The sequence below is a fragment of the Phoca vitulina genome, unplaced genomic scaffold, assembly GCF_004348235.1.
Source record: "Phoca vitulina isolate PV1807 unplaced genomic scaffold, GSC_HSeal_1.0 scaffold4, whole genome shotgun sequence".
NCBI lineage: Eukaryota > Metazoa > Chordata > Mammalia > Carnivora > Phocidae > Phoca > Phoca vitulina.
In genome coordinates this window covers 67,359,038-67,373,790 of record NW_022589707.1, presented here as the reverse complement: position 1 = coordinate 67,373,790, position 14,753 = coordinate 67,359,038, and the positions used below count along the sequence as shown (strand labels likewise).

Here is a 14,753-nt window from a genome sequence, read left to right as displayed (position 1 = left end):
CTCTCCCCAGAGTATCTTGTGGCGTTAGCTCAGACCTCACATCTTCCAAGAAGACTTCTCTGAGCCTGTCCTTGCAATTAAACTTTCCTTTCTCAGTACAGTGTAGTTGATACTTCCAATACAGCAGTTAGGACGGTTTGCCTCTTGAGAAAGTTATTGTGTCTGTATGTCCTCTCCTGGACTGCAAGCTCGGGGGCTGACACCCTATCCTTTTCAGCCTGGGATTCTCCACCACACCTAGCACAGTGCTTTGCTTATAATAGGTACTCAGTATTTATAGCACTCATTAATAAACCTACTGTCAATTATATTTTGTAAAAGGTTCATCTGATAGTATTCTTTGGACGAGGAAGAACTTAAAAAGGTATTCATTGATGTTATAGCATCAATTTTTCCAGCTTGAAGACTGACAAGGTGAGAGAAAGGGGTGCAACTAGGAAAGAAGGCCTCCTGGTGTGTCCCTTAGAGGCCTCATGGTTGAGCATCAGGGTTTGGGTGACTTGCTCCTGGGCTAGCATCTGGCTTTAAGCCTTGTGGGCACAGAAACTTGATTCTTAGCACACTGAACTTGACATTTACAACCAGAATGCTGATCTGTTAGTTGTCAATGGAATATAAAGGAAATAATTACTGTGAAAATACAGTTGCTGAGGGCACCGAACATTCTAGCCATCACATTCTTCCCCTGGAGACATGTCCTGAGGAAGCCATTTGATGCAGAAATCTGCTCTATAAGTGGGGGAGTGAGTTATCAGATCCCAAGGTTGCTGGCATCTAGCCATCCACCACTGACACCGTGGTGACGTATCTGCCACCAGGAGCATGGAGCTGGGTCTACGGACCAGGTCACTCTGGTTTCTCAGTGGTGTTTGGATCCATAATGAGTCGACATATGGACAATCATATTCCCAAATGCAGCCTCCAACTAATAACAGAATCATTGCTTTTTATACTTATTTTCAGGTGGGCAAAAAATTTGAAAACCCGATTTTTATGAGAAGCAGATATATTTCAGTTATGTAAGCTCTTTTCTTTGCCAAAGGCAACCAGAGTCCCAGAAAGGGAAGATGAAATTACTAGAATATGAAGGATAGAAGATATTGTCTTTATTAGTACTAAACTTAAGAGGTGCTTGATTTATTTATCTTGCGGTTTAAAGATTGTTTTTTCCTTTGGTCCTAGGAGAGACACAAAATTCATAACTCTCCTAGTCTTTCCTTAAACCCTTACTGTCAGGAAAATTAAACTTTCAAAGATGCCAGCAACCTGAAGACCCAAGGCTTTGCTGTTGGCAGAATTCATCCTTCTCCTGAAAGCTTATCATCAGAACTCCAGGTAAGCCTTCCCAGATGTTTCGCACACCCCAAGCATTCCTGTTTAGAAATGTCCATGTTTGCTCTGCCCTGAGTCTCTTCTCCCATGTCCTCCCTTGCCAGCCTGCTCTCTCCATTTCTCTATGTGGCAGAACTTGGGAAAATTGATGAAGTAGGCCTAGTGCCAGTATTAAATGATTGAATGAAAGTATGCCTTTAACCTTGTATCTCCTTTTCTTTGTCGTTTTTCTCCTCTTAAGGGGCCGTTTTCTGTACAGGTCTCGACCACTCCTCCCTCTTCCCCAAGGCCTTTCCTTACAGTGTATCACACATTATCAAGGGGGCTGGCTCGAGAGGTGACTGACTTAATAGTCTACAGTTAGCATGTATTTGGGAAACTCTTGTTGACCTAAACATTTGCCCTCTAGCTGTTTTTGAAAAACAAAACAAAACTGAAGCATTCCTGGAGATGTCTGGCTTATCCAAAGAAATAAATCTCTAATGGAGGGGGGGGATGGATTTCAGGCACTCTGGGAGATATTTTTGAATATGGGTATAATGAGTATTTTGTCTTTTGCTTGCCTAGCATCCAAGGTCAGGACTAGGGTGAGATGAATGGGGAGCCTAGGGCACAACATTTGAGGAGGGGTTCATTCTCAAAGTAGACCCCCATGAACCAGGAAGTGAGGCCCCTTGGTGATCCACTGACTTCCTCTTGTCCTAGCCTTGCAGAATCCATTTCTCTTTATGCTAATCACATCTTTATTTTCCTTTGAAACACACCCTTGCACAATCTCAGTCCCTGTGGTCCAGGTGGAAGTGACAGCACTGGGGGGGTTGGGCGGTGTCAGTTTCAGAAATAGACGCATGACCTAGACCTGGCCAATCAAAGCACACAGTCTTGTCCACAGTGATTGGTTCAGTGATGACATGTGACCTAGGCTGGGCCAATAGGTATCTTTCCTGGAACAACTCAGAAGGAAGCAGTTCTTTACAGAAGGTTGTGGAGCTGCTAGAAGGTAAACGCTAGGTCATTGTGAGGAGAGAGTGAGCCTGAGAAAGAAGCCAGTCAAGGCAAAGGAGGGTGAAGAAGTGAGAAGGAGGGACGCCTGGGTGGCTCAGTTGGTTAAGCGTCTGCCTTCAGCTCAGGTCATGATCCCAGTGCCCTGGGATCGAGTCCCGCATCAGGCTCCTTGCTCAGCAGGGAGCCTGCTTCTCCCTCTCCCTCTGCTGCTCCCCCTGCTTGTAACCTTGCTCACTCTCGCCCACTCCCTCTCTCTCTAACAAATAAATAAATAAAATCTTTAAAAACAAACAAACAAAAAAGAAGTGAGAAGGAACAGATTTCTGAAGTTGTTGGAACTCTACACCTGAAGAGCGTTCTCCACCCTGGTCTTTTTGAGTTCCACGTGTCGGTAATTGTGTGTTTGTTATCTGTACCGTCCTGCCTAAGGAAGTGGGACTGGGATGAGAAGGGCACCTGCTCAGTCTTGCTTCTCCAGTCAGACTGCCACCTAAGGTGGCTTCATCACACCGTGCAACCAGAATGAGAGTGACATTGGTTGTTTGGGGGGAAAAACAATTTTTTTTTTTTGTAGCAGATTTGGGACTTGAGTGAATAACCTCTGGCTGAGGTTTCTCAGCTACTTTTTGGTAGATGTGGAAATTTAATTTCTTGTTCCAGCCAACTTTTTTTTCTACTTCTTTCTTACTCTCCTGGGCTAATAGAGCTACCTTCTCTCCCCTCCAAACTGTGAAACTGCAAAGGGCTAAAACCGGGTTCATGACCTGAATTTATTTACTATGCCAATCTCTAGAATTCCTGCCAACAAAGAACAGGAAGCAAAACCCAACAACATTTAGCCACCCACCCATTACCCAAAAAAGCTCTGATGGGAAAATATGCCACACACTGACAATATTGGAGACTGGGCTAGGCGATGATGTCAGGAATGACAATAAAGAATTTAAAAATAAAACATGCCCTAAAGACCCTGATTCTATCACTAGAAATTCAAGAGAAGGTAAAAGTGGAAGAGTTGAGTGTGTGAGATGAGTGAATAATAATACTTTAAAAAGTCACTGACTAGGGGTGCCTGGGTGGCGTAGTCATTAAGCGTCTGCCTTCCGCTCAGGTCATGATCCCAGAGTCCTGTGATCAAGCCCCGCATCGGGATCCCTCCTCGGCGGGAAGCCTGCTTCTCCCTCTCCCACTCCCCTTGCTTGTGTTCCTGCTCTTGCCATTTCTGTCAAATAAATAAATAAAATCTTAAAAAAAAAAAGTCACCGACTAGAGGTAAAGGGCATTTACTTCTGGGATTTGGAAATGGGGAAGGAATCCCTGTCCACTTTATCTGAGTCTCTCTCTGAGTCACAAGATCTGTGGTGCTTTGGCAGATTTCCCCAAGAGAAATCTGGATGTGGCCCAGGCCACACCTGCTGATCTCAGAGGAGCTCACTTGGCCATGATACTATCAAAGAACAAGATCTTCAGAGGCGCCTGGGTGGCTCAGTTGGTTGAGCATCCAACTCTTGATTTCGGCTCAGGTCATGATCTCAGGGTCCTGGGCTCGAGCCCTGCCTTGGGCTCTGTGCTCAGCTCAGAGTTTGCTTGTCCCTCTCCCTCCCTCCAATAGTGCAAACACTCTCTCTCTCTAAAATAAATAAATAAATAAATATATTTTTTTAAAGAACAAGATCTTCAAAGCCTGAAGAGATGAAGAAATATTGAAGTGGAATTAATGTTTTGGTAAATGCAATTTTTGGTAAATGATACATGTTTTGATAAATTAATGGAGATATTGTTTTGGTAATTCAAAAACTGAAAATAAGCTTTATCTCAGCCTCCTGGTAAAGAAGCTGATTGTCAAGTTGCTGGGAGAGTCATGTTTCAACAGTGGATGGTGGCTCCTGTTAGTACTGGAAATATTGGTAAAGGTGAATCCAGTACAGCGAGCTAATCTGTGCCTGATGCCAGTAAGGAAGATTAGTTGAACTGTTGAATTGTCATATACTGAAGAAGAGACAAAAAAAAAAAAAAAAAAAAGAAAAGGGTGAATGTAGCTTAATCCATTGTTCTGTTCAAACAGAATTTGCAATGAAATGAGTGTAAAGCAGACCGCAGGAGAAAAAGGACAAGAATAATGAAAGTATGAGGCCATTTTATTCCCCCACATACTTTTGACTGTTTATAAAGATCAATTACTTGCTAAGAGTTATTTTTCTTCCTTGAATTGCCTTAAAAATAACTATAAAACTTTGTCATGCTGGTAAGGAAATGCCAAATATAGATGATTTGTTTTATATGTATAAATTATTTGCCAAACAATTGATTTCACTACTATAGATTGTTTTTGGTTATGTAAAACTTCATTTGAAAGGATTAATTAAAATATTTGAAAAATTGATGCACAGGTGCAAAGTTCAAGATTTGAAAGCAGTGCATGAGAAAGCATTTCCCCCAGACATTGAGTTCTCCTTCCCGGAGGCAACCCTGTTGATGATTTATTGGATTCCTTTCATAGACAGGCTATGCATATGAAAACATGTCTATTTAGTCTTAAAAAATCCAAGTGACAGTCTACTAGTTACATTCTACGCCTTGCTTTTTTTCACTTAACAGTGCAACTTAGAGATCATTCAGAAAGAGCAGTCAAGCAAGCCTATTTGAATTTATGTCCCTACATGCCCAGCCCAGCTCCCTTTCCTTCATCCCCCCTTTCTCTGCTTTGTTTCCATAGCTCTCACTACTTTCTACTGCATTGTAATTGAATGATTTACTATGTTTATTGTTTGTCTTTCCCCTGGATTGCCGGAGCCATGGGGACAAAAAATTTTTGTGCTGTTTGTGGTCTGCTGGGTATGTAACACCTAGAATGGTGACTGGCACGTAGCAGGCTCTCCATAAATATTGTTGAATGAATGAATGAATGAATGAGTGTTTCAAAGGAAAAATGATGCGCTGGTAGAAACCCATAGAGAAATATGTAGAAATTGAAGATCTTTGAAACCATTCATGTAAAAACTGTATGGATGTGATTAAACCGGCTCTTCACCAGCGGAAATGGAAAGCTCAAGTAACTGGCTCTGTTGATTGCCAAACATTTTTGTGCTAAAATCGTTCAGAAAAGGCCAATGCCTCTGGCTACTTATCTCTTGCTATTGCCAGGGTTCTGCTTTTTTCTCCCCCCCAGACTTCTTTTTCAGCTATAACCTTTTCATTTAATTACTTCCCTCCCAGCTCTGTATCTTCTATGTTTGCAGTAGCATTTTGTGAAAATGTAATGGAGTTCTGGGTCTTTTTTCTGAAAGCGTCTTTGTAGTGAGATATCTCACTAAGTCCCAGCAGTTAGCACTTGTAAACAGGCTGTGGGAGGATGTCCAGCATTCATTATAGAAAACGAAGGAGAGCCTACCCTCTTCGCATTTGGGGACCATACAGAAGGTGCTGAAAGGGTTTGGATTAGTCAAAACAGTCACCTGTGTTTTTATATAACGATTGCAGGAAAAAGGGCTGTTGGACAGATGCTTTCAAATGGCCTAAGTAAAAAAATATTTAGAATCATTAAAAAAAAAAAAAAGTGGTGGAGGAAAACAAAATAGCTTGTTCTCCTGGTCCCCTTTAGGTAGATCTCTGATTTGGTGGGGCTAGTGGCTATTTGGAATATTCTTAATTTGTGCTTTCTTGCATTTTGTAAAGCAGTGATTACCTAATGGATTTGATACATGAGGAAGATCACGCAGGAAAGCATACTTGGAGGCAGTGGACTGGTAAGTTATAATTTTTTATGTCACTCAAATATGAATTACTTAAAACCCTAGATCAGAACTATTTTAACTTTGAACTTAAATCCAGGGCCATTCCTATCTTAATGGCTATTCCTTAAGAAGAAAGCAAGAGACATATTTTAATTAAACACTAGAAATTTAAATAGAGAAGTTTGTCAAATCTCGTCAAAATCCACTTGCTAGAAATAAAGGCTTACTATTTTTTGGAGGGATTGACATCTTTCGATCCTGGTGCCCTTTTTCCCCTTCAAAGAATAAAGCCTTATTTGACCAGAGGGAAGGAAGGAAGCCAAGTAAAGGTCACACCTAAGAAACCCAAACAGATTCAGTCAAGTACATTGACTTTAACTGTAGCGCCATTAGGACCCTGTAGAGAGCAAAATGGAGCCTCTCATGTCAAGCAATGATGCAAGCAGTTTAGGTATTGTAGCTAGGAGATATCCCCAGGACCAGTGTCAGCTGACAGCCCAGAACTGATAATGAACAGAACCAGAGGAGGTCTGTGGGGGCCTGAGATCCATTAAATCCCTTTACAAAGGAGAGGATTTGGGTAGCAAACTGTCAGACTCTTCAGACATGACCCCTCTATGTCTGGCCACTTAAAAAAGGCAACTGCAGCCGAAGGCTCTGCCTGATGGATCTCCGAACAGAACCAGGATCCCTCGCTGCTGGAACATCAGAAGCGGTCAGTGCCAAGAGCTGACCCGGACCTGACTGAGGCCTCATCTTAGCTGCGTGCCCGCAGACTGACTTCGCATGTGGTTCATTAACTTCCTGCACCCTTCTGTTATCTTGTGTGTTTGTGGTTTGTCTTCTGTCCTGCTCCGTGTGCTGTGTGAGAAGCCAAGTTTAATCACATGGTGAGATGTCATTGAGTCTGGAATCCTGAACCTGCTTTATAATTGTCATTTAACTTTGCTTTACGATTGAATACAGCTGACATTGTGGAAAGACACAACTCGTGTGTGCCTTCATAGCGTGCTCATGACAGACGTCCTCACTCAGGGACATTTTAGTGAATTCTAAGAAGTCCAGGTTCGAGGCTACTATGCCTGAAAGGGAAAAAGGAAGAGACAGGAAAACTCTAAAAAACAGACTCAAGGGCTCCAAGTACGATTGTCTGGGATACTTTATTGTAGGAACAAAACAATCAGGAAATACTAAGGGAATTACCATATATGTCATAATATGTTAATCTTTATATTAATAGCCCTATTATGATAAGAAACATTATGGTTAATGTGCTTCAATCATACAAAGAATGGTATAAAAACCATTTTAATGGCATTTCTATCCAAAATGATTGTCATAAAGTCAGTTTTTTTTTTAAAAGATTTTATTTATTTGTTGGGTGGGGGGAGAGAGAGAGAGAGAGAATAAGCAGGGAGAGTGGCAGGCAGAGAGAGAGGCAGGCTCCCTGCTGAGCAAGGAGCCCAATGTGGGACTCGATCCTAGGACCCTGGGATCATGACCTGAGCCAAAGGCAGACGCTTAACCGACTGAGCCACTCAGGTGTCCCATAAAGTCAGTCTTTTATACTGACCCGCCCTCCTTCCCGAGAAACCACTCATAGTCAAGCATATCCACCTTTTCATAACTAATAATTGCCACACTTTCACTTCAAAACTCTCATTTTCTCATCATGACCTCTGTCCATCCAGTCCACTCACCCTGTCTGTCCCACTCTTGCTAGCTTCTAACTTCATCAAGACCTCCAATTCCTGCTCTTATTTATTTTTCTATTTGTCACTTGCTCTTGCTTCCCCCATCTTTTCGCTTCTCTTACCCAGCTGAGATTCTGTATACTACTATGACTCTTTTCTTGCAAATGCTTTTTGATTCCCTTGGCTATCTCTTTGTGCATTTCCCTTATCTGGCAAAATCTCAACCTTGGTTTCCCCCAGCTAACTGCCTACTTTGCACCTCTACTCAAAGCAGCTAAGTGTTGCTGGAGGAAATCACAGAGTTGTGCCGGCTGGAGTCATTTCAAAACCATGACCACACATGGCACATTACACTAAGTGACATCCTACTGTACCTGGCAAACATATTCAATGCCTAACTCTCTGAAATGACTCCTTAAATCTCCACTTCTCTTCCCCACTCAGTCAGATGTTATGAAGTCAACATGATCTAATTTTCCTACCTCCAGTTCTAAGAGCCCACCATATTCATCCTCACACACTCTGCCGGGTCTTTTTGCCCTTGAGGCCATTTTCTCCAGGTATGCTCTGGATCCCACCCCACGCTACCTGCATAAAGACCACTCCTCCAATTATCTTCTTCCTTTTCCCAGTCTTCAGTCCATCCCTGTTCAATGGATTGTAGCTGATAGCGTTCAAGTAATGACTTCATACACTAACCTTGAGCATTTTTTCCCTTTGCGGGATGTTTGCATGTTGTAGTTACTACGGCTTCTGCTTGGAAAGGTCTTAGCTCAGAGCTACAAGTGACTGCCTCATTATTCTGGTCTCAGCTCAGCTTCTCTTCTTGTTGCCTTTGATGACCTTCTCAGCTCCGATTAGCTCTCCCATCCACCACCGTTCAGGTAGGCACTGTATGTCGCATTACATAGTTTTATTTTCCTCATGGTACATGTTACCTGAAAGTATCTAACTTTTTATTGATATATTTATGTGTTTCTTTTCCCGCTGGAGTGTAAGCTTGTTGAAGGCCAGGGACCGTTTCTTCTTCATTACTGTGTTACTGTATTGCTGGAGAACAGTTACTGGCATTCAATAGGTGCTCAATAAATACTGACTGATGGATTGATTGGATTGACTACTTCAAGGTAGTAATTACAATAATTTGGAAGACATTGTTCCCCAGCAATGCGGATGAAAGATGTATTACTGTGTTTTCTTGTTCAAACAAATCTTTTTCTGGAAGGCTAGTGATGGGAACATTTGTGCTAAGAAAAATGCTTATATAGAACTTCTGATGTGCCACACATTCTTCTGGACACTTTTCAACTATTAATTTATTTAAACCTCACAACAACCCTCTGAGGCATGTACAACAGGTGAGGAGACTAAGGCACAGAATGTACCAGCACACTTACGTGTCTCCCAAACTCAGGTTTCATTGTTGCTTCAGTGGGAAAAATGTTGAGCAGTGTTTCTCTAACATAAATCCCTTCAGATCATCACATTTGCAGGTGGTCATTTCCATAAGAAGGAACAAACATTTAGTATGAAGTATTAGGCAATCTTGTAGCTACCATTAATCTTGGATTCACTATACCCCAAGAACTGTGCTAGGCATCACGGGAGATACCAAAGAAGAATAAGACTGGGTCCTTTCTGGAAAGGTGGGGTTAATCTGTTTAGTAAGTCTAAGAACTGTAAATCCACCAAGGACTATATAGTATCAATAAGTAGGTGAACAAATTGATAAAATATTTACACCTTTGAATGCATACTTCTAGTTTTTAAGTGACCGTATTCTTTCTATTTTGAAGACATGAAAAATATTCATGAAGTTATATATGTAGACAAAGGCCATATCACCATACCTTGGCACCTAGCTTTTAAAGTCTTAGGAGATATAAAGGGTGTTGGATCCAAACAAGAATTTCCATATTTGGGCATCAAGCAGTCTCCCTCTTCTGAATGCAAGTGTAAGTTGGTCTACCCAGCTCAGATACCATTTTTCTTAGTACCTCATTAAGAGTCTTTTTCCCCACTTTTTTAGGACTTTATGTAAACATAAAAGCCTTAGTTTAGCAGAGTTGGCTACATACCACTAGATGAACTATAAATTTTTGAAAACTCACCAAGTGCTAATTTGAGAACAAATATAGACAGCATATCTTAAACAATTCAGTCATAGCTCCAACACGGGGTGGGTGATACTCAGCCTATTTCCTTCAAGAACGAGGAACACCCTTAGGCAGCAGTGACTAAGGAGACATCTGTCTTCATCCTGTTTTTCCATCCTACACTAGCCCACACCTTCCAGGACTGGCCTGGGCACAGCTCAAAGATGATTACCGGGAGTTTCTGGTTTGTGTCTATAATTTCTCAAAGTTAAGTCCCTAAAATATCTTAACTTTCTGTTTCAACTACACAGTCTGCACCAACTCTATTTCAGTTCTGTAGCTACATATACTACCCATGTTTATTGTTCAGATCTGCAGTGCTAAGAATTTATGATGTGCAGTTTTTTAAAAATACAGAAGTATCCACTGAGACTGTGTGTAAGGAAAGAAATGCTTTATACTTTGTGTATTTCCTGTCATCATCTACCAAAAGCCTCAGTAGCTAGCATGTATGAAATTTTAAGATTCTTTGGTGTAGTAAGTTGAATCGGTGTCCCCCTAAAAGATATATCCCAGTCCTCAACCCTGTGAGTCCCCTGCGAATGTGAACTTATTTGGAAATCGGGTCTTTGCAGATGTAAGTAGTTAAGGATCTTGAGATGAGATCATCCTAGATTTAGGGTGGGCTGTAAATCCAATAACTTGTGTCCTTGTAAGAGAATGGTTTGAGACACAGAGAAAAAGTCCAGATGAAGACAGAAGCAGACCCAAGCAAAGGGATGTTATGCAGACCCAAGTGAAGGGATGCCAAGGGTTGCTGCGAGAAAGCCCTGGAACAGGTTCTGCCTCAGAGCTTCCAGAGGGAACTGGCCCTATTGAAACCTTGATTTTCACCTTCTGGCCTCTAGAACTGTGAGATAATAAATTTTTGTTGTTTTATGCCACCAGTCCTATGGTAACTTGTCATGGCAGCTCTAGGAAATTAATACACTTGGTTTTAGGTGGGAAAATAACAAATTCTTGGCTTGAGTAATGCCATGAAGATTCTCACCTATTACTGATTATTGCTTCTTTTATGGTTATTTCCTGTCTCATAGATCATCAGTTGTCCACTTTTGCTGGGATACCTTATTAGTTAAGGCGGTTGCTCCTAACCTTTGCGATAAAGACAACCCAATACCAACAACAATCAACCAACCAAGTAAATAAAAAGAAATCTGTACTTCTGTGGCTTTGCTTTGTAAGTATTTCATGTATATTATTATAAACACTACAATTATCATGCATTTTAAAATATTTTAATGAACAATGCCTAACTTAGAATTTTCGTGAAATGAATCTTTCTTCTAGTAGAATTTTAATCAAAATATTGCAGAGAGAAATATACTTAGCAACATGATCTTGGATAGTTAAGATTGTCATATGCACATTATGGGTTTTCGGGACACAGAGAGTAAATCATGTGAGGCTGGAATACCTGAAGGAACACCACTGTGCTCATCTTACTTCAGGGCCCTTCCAGGAGCCAGTTTAGCAGTAAAGTGAATTTCTTGGATGTTGCTTGTCAGAGTGTATCAGAGATTCTCTGCATCTGTGGACTTTAATCTTTCCCGTGCCGGCTGCAGTCACAGTTCTGGGTCTTTGCTGTCTGATCACTCACTGACGTCCAAATAGTTCTAGAAGGTAAAAGCTTGTGTTTATTTTGGTAATAATTGCAGTTGGTGAACACCAATTATATGCGTTCTATTTATAAAAGGGACAACCAAATGTTCTTAACCTGGAGTCTGTGAATTCAGGTTCGGAGCAAAAATTCCCTATTTTTTATGAAACACAAACTGAAACTCAATTATAATTCAATTTCAGTTGCTTTTGTAAACTTACTTACACATTTATCAATTTTATTCTGAGAAGGAGCCCATGGGCTTCACCAGAATGCCAAAGAGGTCGATGGCACAGGAAATTTAAGAACCCTTGCATTAGCTCTTAGAAAGACAACAAGGGTCTGAGGCCCCTAAATCATTTGCTTCTGCAGACCTAGGTTATTTAGCACAGTTCCCTTCAAGGGCATCGATAAATGGCAGTAACATTCCAATTTTCCAAAAATGACTAAGCTCTTTTTCTTTTTAGTTACTTTACATTTTATTTACATCTTGCATACCAGATTTTTTTTTTTTTTTTTTCCCATCACACTGAGCATGTTTTGTTCTGTTTTCTGCTGAAGGGTACACTCGGTTATGATCATTAGTCATTTGCGGCTCTCAGTTTTGATTCTGAATGCGTGATCATCTTTGCTCTGCCTTGGTCATGTACTGACCTTCCTTCTTTGCCTGGTCACTGGAAACGGGGTGCACGCTGCCCTCAGAATGTTGGTGCTGGAGGGCACTAAGTCATTTCATGGGAAAAAGGGGACATTAGAGGCAGGCCACGTGGAAGGGTGTCATGGAGTTTCCTTTATGGAAATGAAAATGCTCTGTTTATAGTACTTTGCCTTTCATAATGGCAAATTATTCTGCTGATGCTGTGGCTTCCAAGTATACGGGTGTGGCTGATTAACTTGGGTATGACACATAATTGCATTTCCCTTCTCTGATGTTCAAGGCAAGTGGAACTTATTGTTATTTCTGGCTCTCTTTAGGGCCCCTGGTTATAGAATGCTCTCTGTTCTCCGAACTAAATTTTAAGAACCTTCAGCGACAAACACATCTGTGGCTCCAGTCATGCATCCATATTGGAGTAGCAGAATCATTTATTCATTCGACGAACATTTGTTCCAGGCTGACTACTAGGCCTGTGCTGTGGACTGTGATTTCACATGCTGGCCTCGTCCTTTCTCTCGGGAGGCCTCTCCTGTGATTTTTCAGAGGATGGAAGACCTCATGCTCGCTTAACTGTCTCCCTCTCCAAATCAGATTTTCCTCCTCAGGAACCCTCATGCTCTTTGTCCCTTCCAGGATCTTATTCCTACCAATTTTACGCCCTTTTATGCATTTTCAGTCTCTGGGGTCACTGGACCCTTCCCCACTCCCTACAGGCAGGTTGTTCAATATTCAAAACAGTGACAGCAATGATACCCCAAACCCATCATCCAAACACAACAAAAGAGAAGAGGAAACACTTGTGATCAGGCCTCTCTTCTCTGCTTCTCTTCCTCCCCAGACACACTTGGCAGATCTCATTCTCCTTACATGCTCCTACCTACTTACCCCTGGGACCTTTGTCACTTTGTCATTTGATATTCTCTCTCATCAAGCCACTGAAAGTGCTCAGTGACTTCTTAAGGTGAATTTTGACGGCTAGTCTCAAATTTCTCAATTTTTTTCCTAACCTCTCTGAGGTGTTTAAAACTGCGAGCTGCCCCCTCCTGCACTCTTTCTTCTCCCTTAGTGTCCCTGGCACTGTGCTATCCTGATTTCCTTTGCTTTCTCTGGGGTTTTTTAGTCATATTTTCACCATCTGTCCATTCCCAAATGTGGCTCCTCCCCCAGGCTTTGCTTGTCCTTCTTTCTCTCTCCCTGTAAAGCTCTGCCTAAATGAGCTCGTGTCAACTGTGAGCCCTGATGAGCAACTCCCATATCTGTGGCTGCTGGATCGTCTTTTCTCCTGGGCTGGTAGACGTCCCCATGAGGGCCAGGCAGACACCTTGTGTACGCATGAGCTTCGGCCCCTTAAACTAGTGCTCCTCCTGCTTGCAGATGGAGTTACTGGTCTTAACTCTTGAAGTCACTCAGGCCCCAGACCTGGGACAGTTACCTTTGACTCCTGCTTTCCTCCATTATCCTGCACAGCCATTTGGTTGCTAAGGGTCATCCAGTCTTCTTTCTTAGCATTTTCCGTACCATCTTCCCCTTTCTATTTGTACAGGCTTTTCTTTGTTAGGATTCATTCTCCATTTCCAACTGATCTCTCTTATCTATCCCCCCAGCTTCCATCCCCCACTCCCAAACCCATTCACCAGGTTCATTTTCCCGAAGCACTGTTATGATTAGTCTGGAAATGTTTGTTTGTTTGTTTCCCACCAACTTCATTGTTCTTGGGCACATGCACATAGCTGCAGACCCAGGCCATGAATCTATTCCCTTTCCTACCATGGAACAGAATGGGAGGCTTGAGGGATTGTGGCTATAGATAGCACATATGGAAAATAACCTCTCCTCTTATCCCTCCCTCCATCTGTTCCTCCCTTCCTCCTTTCTCTTCCCCTTCCTCCCCCCCTTTGCCTCTGTTTCTCCTTCTTTCCCGCCTCCCTGCTGTCTTCCCATTCTCCTTCTTTTTCTTCCTTCCTTTTCTTTCTTTTGGCCACTATATCCTAGTGAATGGGATATTAATTGGCCTTCTGCAGATTCTGCAATATTACTATTTAAGACCCTGGTTTTAAGTAATGGAAACCAACTCAAATTAGATGAAAGGAAGTGGGATACAGCGCTAAGAATACAGGTAGGTCTCATAGCACTGGAACAGGGATGGCAGAACCACTGGCTACTCTCTTTGTGTCTGTTCCTTGATTCTCTTTGTGCTTCTATTTCATCCCTCTCTTTGTAGACTCATCTGACATTTGTTCTCAAAGTGGAACATGGCCCCTCATAGCTCCTAAATTTACATACTTTATTTTCTGACAGATGGAGACACAAACTCTCTGTATCTTGGTTTCAATTCCCAAAGTCTTCCTTTAGAGAATCTGATTTTCTGGCTCGGTGCAGTGTATACCTGAGGTCCAATTAACTAGGGCCTGAGTGGAGATGTTATATGGTACAACATGGCTGCCCATGGCTGGGTATACCTACCAGAATAAGAGAGGAGGGGCAATTTTCAGAGAAAGGAGAGGAGGTTAATGATTCATGAGTTAATGATTCAAGAGTTCCCAAAGTCAGGAACTAGGACTCAATGGTGGGATA

The 14,753-nt window shown here is 41.9% G+C and overlaps 1 long non-coding RNA gene across 3 annotated transcripts; it reads left to right on the top strand.

Moving 5' to 3' along the window:
- The first annotated feature begins 331 nt into the window (after positions 1–331).
- LOC116631069 lies at positions 332–11,095 on the top strand. Of its 3 annotated transcripts, none has more exons than XR_004299076.1 (4): positions 332–1,335; positions 6,016–6,083; positions 8,507–8,649; positions 10,959–11,095. It is a non-coding gene; the product is annotated as an uncharacterized LOC116631069 (long non-coding RNA). The 3 variants fall into 3 exon arrangements; XR_004299075.1 differs by having other exon boundaries at positions 6,013–6,083; XR_004299074.1 differs by lacking the exon at positions 332–1,335 and having other exon boundaries at positions 5,592–6,083.
- Positions 11,096–14,753: the final 3,658 nt, after the last annotated feature.